Source organism: Bufo bufo, chromosome 1, assembly GCF_905171765.1.
Source record: "Bufo bufo chromosome 1, aBufBuf1.1, whole genome shotgun sequence".
NCBI lineage: Eukaryota > Metazoa > Chordata > Amphibia > Anura > Bufonidae > Bufo > Bufo bufo.
In genome coordinates, this window is record NC_053389.1 from 81,787,438 (window position 1) to 81,800,153 (window position 12,716).

The following is a 12,716-nucleotide window of genomic DNA, read 5'->3' on the forward strand; positions in this document are numbered from 1 at the left end:
CCACTTGAATGCAGTTGAACTGCATATCCATACACTGTCCTATTACAGCAGTGGCTCTGTTTTTAGGGGGAAAAATAATAAACAGTGTACAGAGCCAAAGCATCAGCTGCAGTACCCAAGAACGGCCACTACATAGTGAATAGAAAAAAATAAGGGGTTGGGTCAGCACAACCTGCCTGTAGGTGCAGATCGCTATGGCGAAATACATATACAAACGGAAAATGCAAATGTGATCGCACACTACATCCAGCACTCTGCCCTCCATGCTGGATGAGACATTGGTTTATATTTTGGCCAAAGCATAGTAAGCCACTCACCGCGTCAAGGCTGTCTCATGAGTGGTCCCTAACTCTTGTTCCTACCTGTTCATGGGCCATGACAGCCACATAAAATCCAGGGAATGCAGGTCAGCATGCAAGCCAAGTACACTTTGCTTGTAACCCCGTCCGGTGCCATTACAGCTTTCATCGGATCCAGGGATGCAAGTACCAACATGCATGCTGAACCCACCATATACTTCTCCTGGAGCCAAATGGCTAATGGTAGGTTCTATACAAGCAGACTCAGTTTTATACTGACTTTAAAACCAGCCTCAAGGACAGATTAACTGGTCAGGTGTGCAATGACTCCAAGGAGATCGCCACGCCTCCAATATATACTACAAAGAAAAAAATAAGGGGTTGGGTCAGCACAACATTGCCTGTAGGTGCAGATCGCTATGGCGAAATACATATACAAACGGAAAATGCAAATGTGATCGCACACTACATCCAGCACTCTGCCCTCCATGCTGGATGAGACATTGGTTTATATTTTGGCCAAAGCATAGTAAGCCACTCACCGCGTCAAGGCTGTCTCATGAGTGGTCCCTAACTCTTGTTCCTACCTGTTCATGGGCCATGACAGCCACATAAAATCCAGGGAATGCAGGTCAGCATGCAAGCCAAGTACACTTTGCTTGTAACCCCGTCCGGTGCCATGAGTGGTCCCTAACCCCGTCCGGGGTTACAAGCAAAGTGTACTTGGCTTGCATGCTGACCTGCATTCCCTGGATTTTATGTGGCTGTCATGGCCCATGAACAGGTAGGAACAAGAGTTAGGGACCACTCATGAGACAGCCTTGACGCGGTGAGTGGCTTACTATGCTTTGGCCAAAATATAAACCAATGTCTCATCCAGCATGGAGGGCAGAGTGCTGGATGTAGTGTGCGATCACATTTGCATTTTCCGTTTGTATATGTATTTCGCCATAGCGATCTGCACCTACAGGCAGGTTGTGCTGACCCAACCCCTTATTTTTTTCTTTGTAGTATATATTGGAGGCGTGGCGATCTCCTTGGAGTCATTGCACACCTGACCAGTTAATCTGTCCTTGAGGCTGGTTTTAAAGTCAGTATAAAACTGAGTCTGCTTGTATAGAACCTACCATTAGCCATTTGGCTCCAGGAGAAGTATATGGTGGGTTCAGCATGCATGTTGGTACTTGCATCCCTGGATCCGATGAAAGCTGTAATGGCACCGGACGGGGTTACAAGCAAAGTGTACTTGGCTTGCATGCTGACCTGCATTCCCTGGATTTTATGTGGCTGTCATGGCCCATGAACAGGTAGGAACAAGAGTTAGGGACCACTCATGAGACAGCCTTGACGCGGTGAGTGGCTTACTATGCTTTGGCCAAAATATAAACCAATGTCTCATGCAGCATGGAGGGCAGAGTGCTGGATGTAGTGTGCGATCACATTTGCATTTTCCGTTTGTATATGTATTTCGCCATAGCGATCTGCACCTACAGGCAGGTTGTGCTGACCCAACCCCTTATTTTTTTCTTTGTAGTATATATTGGAGGCGTGGCGATCTCCTTGGAGTCATTGCACACCTGACCAGTTAATCTGTCCTTGAGGCTGGTTTTAAAGTCAGTATAAAACTGAGTCTGCTTGTATAGAACCTACCATTAGCCATTTGGCTCCAGGAGAAGTATATGGTGGGTTCAGCATGCATGTTGGTACTTGCATCCCTGGATCCGATGAAAGCTGTAATGGCACCGGACGGGGTTACAAGCAAAGTGTACTTGGCTTGCATGCTGACCTGCATTCCCTGGATTTTATGTGGCTGTCATGGCCCATGAACAGGTAGGAACAAGAGTTAGGGACCACTCATGAGACAGCCTTGACGCGGTGAGTGGCTTACTATGCTTTGGCCAAAATATAAACCAATGTCTCATCCAGCATGGAGGGCAGAGTGCTGGATGTAGTGTGCGATCACATTTGCATTTTCCGTTTGTATATGTATTTCGCCATAGCGATCTGCACCTACAGGCAGGTTGTGCTGACCCAACCCCTTATTTTTTTCTTTGTAGTATATATTGGAGGCGTGGCGATCTCCTTGGAGTCATTGCACACCTGACCAGTTAATCTGTCCTTGAGGCTGGTTTTAAAGTCAGTATAAAACTGAGTCTGCTTGTATAGAACCTACCATTAGCCATTTGGCTCCAGGAGAAGTATATGGTGGGTTCAGCATGCATGTTGGTACTTGCATCCCTGGATCCGATGAAAGCTGTAATGGCACCGGACGGGGTTACAAGCAAAGTGTACTTGGCTTGCATGCTGACCTGCATTCCCTGGATTTTATGTGGCTGTCATGGCCCATGAACAGGTAGGAACAAGAGTTAGGGACCACTCATGAGACAGCCTTGACGCGGTGAGTGGCTTACTATGCTTTAGCCAAAATATAAACCAATGTCTCATCCAGCATGGAGGGCAGAGTGCTGGATGTAGTGTGCGATCACATTTGCATTTTCCGTTTACATAGTGAATAGAGCTGTGGTGTTCTGGCTTCTCCTCCTAGCACCTGCTAACAGATGATCAGTGGGAGTGCTGGATACTGGACAGACGGATCATCAATATTGGTGGACATTGATCCGAATTTCAGGTTAAATTTGATTCTCCGCAAAGCTGAATTTCCTTGTTCTTCATGGTAGCGAATCGATTTGACCTGATATAATTTAAAAAAAACAAAAAACTAATACTATTTACCTAATCCATTTGCTCGCGACGGGCCAGCCGCCATCTTGCGGGTGTGATGACGTCATCTCTGGCCACGTGAGATTTCGCGCCCGATCTTCAAGCCAGATGGTGTTGGACAGCCCGTCGCGAGCAAATGGATCAGGTAAGTATTATTATTTTTTTAATTTACACTGTATTATTGCTATCAGAGGCCGCGATCATGTATGATTGCGTCGTTCCCTGTCGTTGCACCCACTACTTACAAAGAAATGTACTTTGTGACAAAATAATTTTTCACAAAGCCTTTTTTTTTTTGTAAAATTCAGCGAAGCGGGCAAATCAAATTTTACTAAACTTCGCTCATCTCTAATCAATTTGTTAATTCCCGAAAATACCTATAAAGCTGGCTAATTCAAGTTGCATTGCAATGCAGTGCCTAGCACCCCAATCTCTCATTCATGGAACTGTATAGCATATTGTGTAGAACTGTATATTTTTCATGATTGCTATGCCACCTTAAAAGAAACACCTAATATGATTATTTGTATGGTACTGTATATAGGAGCACTCTAAGACAGTGCGTATAGATAAAAGAGACTATAATAATGGTCTGGGCAAGCTACTTGAAAAAAGTGAACTGCCACAATTAGATGTGATATTTAAGGGGTTTTATGGATTCACAATATTGAAGACCTATCTTTAGGATAGGCCATCACAATCAGATTGGAGGGAATGAGACTCTTGGCAACCCTGCAGACCACCTATTGCAGCATTCTGCTTCAAGAGGTGAAGTATACTGCAAAGAAAATGTCTGAATGCATGTTCGGGAGTTGTCTCCTGCGCCTGAGCACACCAAGCCCAATGTGAAAATTTCCACATTCCAAGGTGAAGTCTGTGGACGTTTACGTTGTAAGTACAGCAACCTATTCAACAAAGGGAGCAGAAGAGTCTGTCATGAGGGAGAACCCCTCTTCTGGTTGCATTGTATTAGCTAAAATATACATCTCACATCTGGATGCTTGTGTCAGTCAGCTAGTGAAGTGCCGATTGAGGAAGATAGCTTTAAAGAAACACCATTTGGCCTGTTACTACTTGTTCTGCCCTGAGACCTATACCATCTGTGACAGTGCATTCTGTGTATCAACTGCCGGTTCCTCGCATGATAAGAACTGTCCTGATCTGTTTGCATTTTAATTCTTCAGTAAAGAACTATTCTGCTGCACAACTGCCTCATTACTGCTTCCTGCACTACTATTACACTGAAATGTGCTGGCTATACGACCGGGACCCTGCCTTCCACCTCAAAACCTTCACCATCAAGGGCCCCTCAACGTCATCATGCAGGAGGATGTCAGAATAGGAGTGTGCCCCAAAGGAAAGAACATGTATGCATTTTCCATCACTGCATGCTGGCCCGAGGAGGAGCTTCAGAACCATGAGTATTAAAGCTACTAGACTCCTCCAACCAAAGACACTCATGCATGACCCTGTGGCCCCGGTGCTGCACAAGGACTGTGACACTAGGACTATTGTTGTGTCCTCTTCATTGTTTAAATCTTAAACAAATAAAGGCCTCATTACAGTGCCCAAACTTCGGGCAGATCATCTGCTGGTCTAAAGATGTTGCTGATTACCCGATGAAGGAATGAAACGCTTGTTCATCGTGTAATTGGATCTTTCATGAGGTCACCTAAATCATCATTTGCCAACAGCAGATTATGCCTGGAAAACAATGATCCTGTATAGGAACAGCGATGATATTAGCAATTGCTCCTCCTAATACTGTGGAGGAGATCACTGCATGTAAATTATGAGCTGCTTATTGATAGGAAGGAACACTTCCTTCCCGACAATCATCTGCTCAATCGAGCAGCAATGTAAACTACAAAAAGACCGCAGCAATGGTCCACAGGGGTGCTGAGAGTCAGACTCTCAATTATCCTAAGGATATGTCATCAGGATGGGGAACCTGGAAAACCCATAATCCACTTATCTAATGTAATTTTATACCTGCCTATAATCAGTTCTGTTTTCCTTTGTTTAATCTTTAGCTTTACTTTATCCCTTTGTACTGAGATATTTGATCTTGTATTGCAGTTGTATTTATCCATAATATGATTTTATTCTCTATTATATCATGGCATTTTCTTTCACCATACGGAAATATTATTTTAAGGTTTAAGGTACACTCTTCTTCTACGGGCATTGTATGATATTGGAACTCAGCCCTAATCTCCTGAATGTGGCTGAGCTGCATATTCAGTCCATGGAAAGATGTAGCTCTGATTCTGATCAGCAAACGTTTGATAATTATATCAGATTTACTTACAAGGTTATAATTTTTTTTTTTTTTCTGTTTTAGTGGCCATTTGTGAAGAGACTCTGAAACTCTAATACTGGTCCCCAATGTTAATACTACACCTAACCTTAATACTGACCCTTAAGCCTAATACTGACCCCTAACCCTAAGGCTACATTCACACTGCCGTATGTGTTTTCCAGCCCGCAAATTGCAGATCTGCAAAACTCGGATACTGTCCGTGTGAATTCCGCATTTCGTGGAACATACACGGCCATCCCTATGATGGAAATGCCTATTCTTGTCTGTGATTGCGGACAAAAATAGGAGATGGTCTTTATCTTTTTTGCAGATAAAGTGTGCTGTCCCCATCCTAATAATGGCCCTAATGCTAATACTACGCCTAACCCTAATACTGGCCCCTAACTTTAATGCTATGCCTAACTCTAATACTGGTCTCTAACCCTAAGGCCTCTTGCACACGGCCGTTGTTCGGCCATTCCATGCATTAGCGATCCCCATTGCACAGGCACCATCCTTGTGGCTGCTGCGATGGACCCAGACCCATTCAACTTGAATGGGTCTGTGATATGTCCGCACCGAAAAAAATAGATCAAGTGAATGGGTCCGCATCCGTGATACAGTGAGCAGGAGGCCGGTGCCTGCATATTGCTGATATGCTGTTTACGGGCCACAGTAAGGGCCACGGCCGGCAATGGACCTGTGCATGAGGCCTAATACTGACCCTAACCCCAATACTGACACCTAACCCTAATACTGACCCTAATGCTAATACTATGCCTAACCCTGACCTTCATGAGGTGCTTTCAATCACTCCAGCTGACGGCCCAGTCGCTGCCAATTTCCCGGGCCGCCAGGTGCATCTGATTGTGCAGGTGTGTCATTTTGCAAGGATGTAAATCTCCTTTGCAATTTTTTTTTTTTCGCTTTAAAAGCAACATGAGGGATTGCAGATTGCTCTTCGCTTGCTTTCCGGCATGTACCCATACCCAAAGGAGACACCTATCAGCCATAGAATAGGCATATCGTGAGTATGACCCACGGATGGGAACCCTCTCTGCTGGGTGGGTTGCAGAGGAGCCGCCGTGCGAGTGTCTGCCGAGGCCTCGGTGCTGCCAGCCCAGCAGCCGCCGTGCGAGTGTCCGCTGAGGCCTCGATGCTGCCAGCACAGCAACGGCCGTGAGAGTGTCCGCCGAGGCCTGGGGCCGCCGGCCGAGTGGCCGCCGGCCGAGTGGCTGCTGGCCAAGTGTCCTCCAAAGGCTATAGGCCGCCAACCGCGTGTCCGCCAGATTCTATGGGCTGCCAAGTGCACCCCAAAGCAGTCAACAGGTTACCCCGGGACACCGCTCAGCCTGTTTCAGACAGACCGCTGGTGGCTCCATGGTCTGAGGCGCCTGCCAGTAGAAGGGTGAGGGGGTTCGAATGTACCCCACAGACCCTGGGAGAGTAGCACTAAGCCGGTGTGTGTGATTTGTCATACCAATGTTTATATCGTAATTTTATCTCTCTTCAAAGTCACAACCGGACTGTCCTCACGTGTGCCGTCTGTCACAAAGTGTACAGAGACTTATCCACGCACTTGAGGAGATGCTGTATGTAAGCACAGACGATGAGATCCAATCCAGTCTGTTATCTTCCACGACCTCCCTGAAGAACATTGCCAGCCGCGGTACCACCATCAGCTACCATCAGGCTGCCTCCCTTCAATCCACTGAGGACATAGTACGGTTCCTGGAAGACAGAGGGTTCACCATCATCGATAAGCCCCCTTCTCCCTGGTAAGGTGCTGTTATGTGTTGTGGGCCTGTGTTTCCCACCCCAACACCCTTCTGCTGACTTACGTACCTTATACTTCTCTCTATAGCTCTGGTCCTCTTACTCCTCCTCTCCAGGCCAGCCAGCATCTTTCATCTTCCACCCCCAACGATCATGGAACTGTTTGCCAGATTAGCAGTCATTGGGAGGATGGAGCTTCAGAAACCGTGAGCTTAATGGAGGAGGATGGGGCTTCAGAAACCGTGAGCCTAGTGGAGGAGGATGGGGCTTCAATAACCCTGAGCCTGGTGGAGGTTTCTTCAGGAACCGTGAGCCCAGTGGTGATGGAGGTTTCTTCAGGAACCGTGAGCCCAGTGGTGGTGGAGGGTTCTTCAGCAACCGTGAGCCCAGTGGTGGTGGAGGGTTCTTCAGGAACAGTGAGCCCAGTGGTGGTGGAGGGTTCTTCAGGAACCGTGAGCCCAGTGGAGGAGGGTGCTTCAGGAACCGTGAGCCTAGTGGAGGCGGATCTGGCCCCTTCAGGAACCATGGACCTATTATCTGTAACCGAGTCTCCAGATGTAGACGATGATAATTTCTTTCAACGCACTCCCAGGTGGGTACACGACGCTTGGTGGTGAACCTTGACTTTCATGGTCGCACCGTGACTGTTTCCTCTTTCTCATCATCCTCTACCCCTGCCTCTAGGACTTTGAGAACCACAGGGAAAGGGGCTAGACGGAAGAGGATGCAGGACGCTGGTCTGTACAACCGTCATCCCTCTGGGGATCCTCTGTTGAAACCTTACTCCAATTATCTGAAGTCTACGCTGGGCCTGAACAATCACAGGCAGGAGGTGGATGCGGCTGCCCGGTTCCTATACTTTATGAAACCACAACGTGCCTGCCTGTACTTTGTCAGCGACATGGAGAAGGTTCACTATTACTTTGACAAGCTCTTAAAAGCCAAGCTCTATCACCAGACTCGGCTCAACTGCATCCAGCATATCCGGCGGTTCGTAAAGTACAACATGCGTTCCACCAACCTTTCCATTAAGCAGCCTGACCTGTACAAGGCGTGCAAGTTCTTCCTCACCACCACCGAAGACAAACAAAAGAACCTGTCCAAATCTCAAGAGACCGTGTCGACAGGAGGTGAATGTGGGGCCAGGGGTAGTACTGGGAAGGTGGAGTCATTTGATGGTCCTCCCCCACTCTCCGTTAGTATGTACCTAACTTCTCTGGTCTTCTTTCTCCCCTTGTCTTAGGTACACGGCCTTGAGCCAAAAAACACCCAGCCCGTCCGATTGCCGAGCAGTCCTCACGGACGCCAAGAGCATGTTCTTGAAGTGCATAGACAAAGCCCGGGCGAACATATCCTATCAGCAAACAGAAATCATCCTTTACCTAGAGTGCCTTCTTGTCTTAAAGCATCTTCAGCGACCGGCGGTAGTCTAAAACATGACTGTAAGCCGCTTTTCTGGTTTAGTATGTGGGGTTATTTTTCACCACTTGTCGCTCCTCATGTCTCCTTCTCCTTGCAGGTGGGAGAGTGGGATGGGAGGATGCACCATGAATATGAAGGTGAAAACCTATGTGGGATCGGTGTAAGAACCCACAAGACCTCTACTCAACAAGTTGCTGCTTTCGCGCTGGATAAGGATGAAGAGTCTGTGAGTGAGGGCAGATGCCCCTTGCGGGTTCCGGGACGTTATTCGGCTCCCACCCCCTTCAATTTAAACATTTTGTACCCTTGTTCTTTCCCCAGTAGTTCCAAGCCTACTATGAAAAAGTCCGGCCATTGCTAACCAAAACTGACACAGACGATCCAAAGGCTAAAATTCTTCCTTTCTTCACTGGGAACTGAGAGACATAGTGTTTCACGAGACATCAAGAGATACCAATCAAAGTGAGTAGTGCCCAAGAAGTCATCCCTGCTCTCTGTCTCTTTGTTGCCCGGATCTTCAGCTTATTTTCTCCTTCGTTCCCAGGTATTTCCTCCCCAATATCTCCAGTCAAGTGGTCATGAAGGTCTGTGAAACTTGGATGCTTGCAAGATACACTGATCCTGAAAAGTCTCTGTTTGCCAAGTACTTAGCGCACACGAACTCCACGGTGGACAGGCACTACCGGGAGTAAGTGCTGGATGACATCTGTCATGGTTACAAGCTGGTGAAGAGATCTTGTGGTTGTGATGAGGGCCAGACCCAATCCACCGCTGCCCCCCAGATGGAACTGATCGTGGTGGAGAGGGAGATGGAATGTCTGCCCAACAGTTCAAGCTGCGGTCATTAATATTTATGTGTAAAGAAAATAAACGATTTTTCTATCTCAAATGAATTTGGCTCAGACAAGTTCAATGGCTCTTGTAGCCCTAGACATCTTCTACAAACCCCGAAAGTTTGGTGCTCCTAGCCCGAAAGGAGTCCTAGCGACATGACTTCCAGTGGGTGGTGCCATTTTGAGAGAGAACCGTAAATGGGAGCGAACCTGACTGATGCACCCGACCTGCAAATCAAGGAGCTGGGCAGGATCAGACTCCTCTCCCCGTTCACAGAGATGGTGTGCCTTACCAGGGGGGCTCCGTTTCCCACATCTCTTGGAAGAAGGTAGAGATGCCCCGGGGGTGAACTGGGTGGTCGCATCCCAACAGCAAATCCAGGGGCCTGGGCAGAAGTCCCTCACTCCTCCCACTGGCAAAGAGAAGGGCATACCTTGCCGGTTTGAGAGAGAGAACTGCAGATGAGAGTAAACCTGGCTGTCGCACCCGAAAAGCAGTTCCAGGGGCTGGGCAGGATCAGGCTACTCTCCTGGGTCACAGAGCTGGTGTGCCTGGCCAGAGAGGCACCGTTTCCAACACCTCTTGGAAGAAAGTAGAGATGCATCGGGGGTGTACTGGGTGGTCGCATCCCACCAGCAGTTCCAGGGGCCTGGGCAGGAGTCCCTCACTCCTTCCACTGGCAAAGAGAAGGGCATACCTTGCCGGTTTGAGAGAGAGAACCGTGGATGACAGCGAACCTGGCTGGTGCACCCGACCAGCATTTTTAGAGGCTGGGCAGGATAAGATGCCTCTCCTGGGTCACAAAGCTGGTGTGCCTGGCCAGGGGGGCCCCGTTTCCCACACCTCTTGGAAGAAGGTAGAGATGCCCCGGGGGTGAACTGGGTGGTCGCATCCCACCAGCAGTTCAAGGGGCCTGGGCAGGAGTCCCTCACTCTGGCAAAGAGAAGGGCATACCTTGCCGGTTTGAGAAAGAGAACGGTGAATGAGAGCGAACCTGGCTGGTGCACCCAACCAGCAGTTCCAGAGGCTGGGCAGGATCAGACACCTCTCCAGTGTCACAGAGCTGGTGTGACTGGCCAGGGGGGCCCAGTTTCCCACATCTCTTGGAAGAAGGTAGAGATGGCCCGGAAGTAACTGGGTGGTCACATCCGACCAGCAGTTCCAGGGGCCTGGGTAGGAGTCCCTCACTCCTCCCGTTAGAAAGGAGAAGGGTATACCTTGTCGTTTTGAGAGAGAGAACCGTGAAAGGGAACGAACCTGGCTCGTGCACCCGACCAACAGTTCCAGAGGCTGGGCAGGATCAGACGCCTCTCCTCGGTCACAGAGCTGGTGTGTCTGGCCAGGGGGGCCCCATTTTCCACACCTCTTGGAAGAAGGTAGAGATGCCCTGGGAGTAAACTGGGTAGTCACATCCCACCAGCAGTTTCAGGGGCCTGGGCAGGAGTCCCTCACTCCTCCCGCTAGCAAAGAGAAGGTCATACCTTGCCGGTTTGAGAGAGAGAACCGTGAATGAAAGCGAAACTGAATGGTGCACCCGACCAGCAGTTCCAGAGGCTGGGCAGATTCAGACGTCTCTCCTGGGTCACAGAGCTGGTGTGCCTGGCCAGGGGGGCCCCATTTCCCACACCTCTTAGAAGAAGGCAGAGATGCCCCGGGGGTTAACTGTGTGGTTGCATCCCACCATCAGTTCCAGTGGCCTGGGTAGGAGTCCCTCACTCCTCCCGCTAGAAAAGAGAAGGGTATACCTTGTCGTTTTGAGAGAGAGAACTGTGAATGGGAACAAACCTGGCTGGTGCACCCGACCAGCAGTTTCAGAGGATGGGCAGGATCAGACGCCTCTCCTCGGTCACAGAGCTGGTGTGCCTGGCCAGGGGGGCCCCATTTTCCACACCTCTTGGAGGAAGGTAAAGATGCCCCGGGGGTGAACTGGGTGGTCGCATCCCACCAGCAGTTCAAGGGGCCTAGGTAGGAGTCCCTCACTCCTCCTGCTGTCAAAGAGAAGGACATACCTTTGCCGGTTTGAGAGAGAGAAACGGGGATGAGAGCGAACCTGGCTGTCGCACCCTAATAGCAGTTCCAGGGGCTGGGCAGGATCAGACGCCTCTCCTCGGTCACAGAGCTGGTGTGCCTGGCCAGGGGGGCCCCGTTTACCACACCTCTTGGAAGAAGGTAGAGATGCCCCGGGGGTGAACTGGGTGGTTACATCCCACCAGCAGTTCCAGGGGCCTAGGCAGGAGTCCCTCACTCCTCCCGCTGGCAAAGAGAAGGGCATACCTTGCCAGTTTGAGAGAGAAATCCGTGAATGAGAGCGAACCTGACTGGTGCATCCGACCAGCAGTTCCAGAGGCTGGGCAGGATCAGATGCCTCTCCTGGGTTACATAGCTGGTGTGCCTGGCCAGGGGGGCACCGTTTCCCACACCTCTTGGAAAAAGGTAGAGATGCCCCGGGGGTGAACTGGGTGGTGGCATCCCACCAGCAGTTCCAGAGCCTGGGCAGGAGTCCCTCACTCCTCCCGCTGGCAAAGGGAAGGGCATACCTTGCCGGTTTGAGAGAGAGAACCGTGAATGAGAGCGAACCTGGCTGGTGCACCCAACCAGCAGTTCCAGAGGCTGGGCAGGATCAGACGCCTCTCCTGGATCACAGAGCTGGTGTGTCTGGCCAGGGGTCCCCGTTTCCCACACCTCTTGGACGAAGGTAGAGATGGCCCGGGGGTGAACTGGGTGGTCGCATCCCACCAGCAGTTCCAGGAGCCTTGGTAGGAGTCCCTCACTACTCCCGCTGGCAAAGAGAAGGGCATACCTTGCCAGTTTGAGAGAGAGAACCGTGAATGAGAGTGAACCTGGATGGTGCACCCGACGAGCAGTTCCAGAGGCTGGGCAGGATCAGACACCTCTCATGGGTAACAGAGCTGGTGTGCCTTGCCAGGGTGGCCCCGTTTCCCACACCTCTTGGAAAAAGGTAGAGATGCCCCGGGGGTGAACTGGGTGGTGGCATCCCACCAGCAGTTCCAGGGGCCTGGGCAGGAGTCCCTCACTACTCCCGCTGGCAAAGAGAAGGGCATACCTTGCCAGTTTAAAAGAGAGAACCGTGAATAAGAGAGAACCTGGCTGGTGCACCCGACCAGCAGTTCCAGAGGCTGGGCAGGATCAGACACCTCTCATGGGTCACAGAGCTGGTGTGCCTTGCCAAGGGGGCCCCGTTTCCCACACATCTTGGAAGAAGGTAGAGATGCCCCGGGGGTTAACTGGGTGGTCACATTCTACGAGCAGTTCCAGGGGCCTGGGTAGGAGTCCCTCACTCCTCCCGCTGGCAAAGAGAAGGGCATGCCTTGCCGGTTTGAGAGAGAGAACCGTGAATGAGA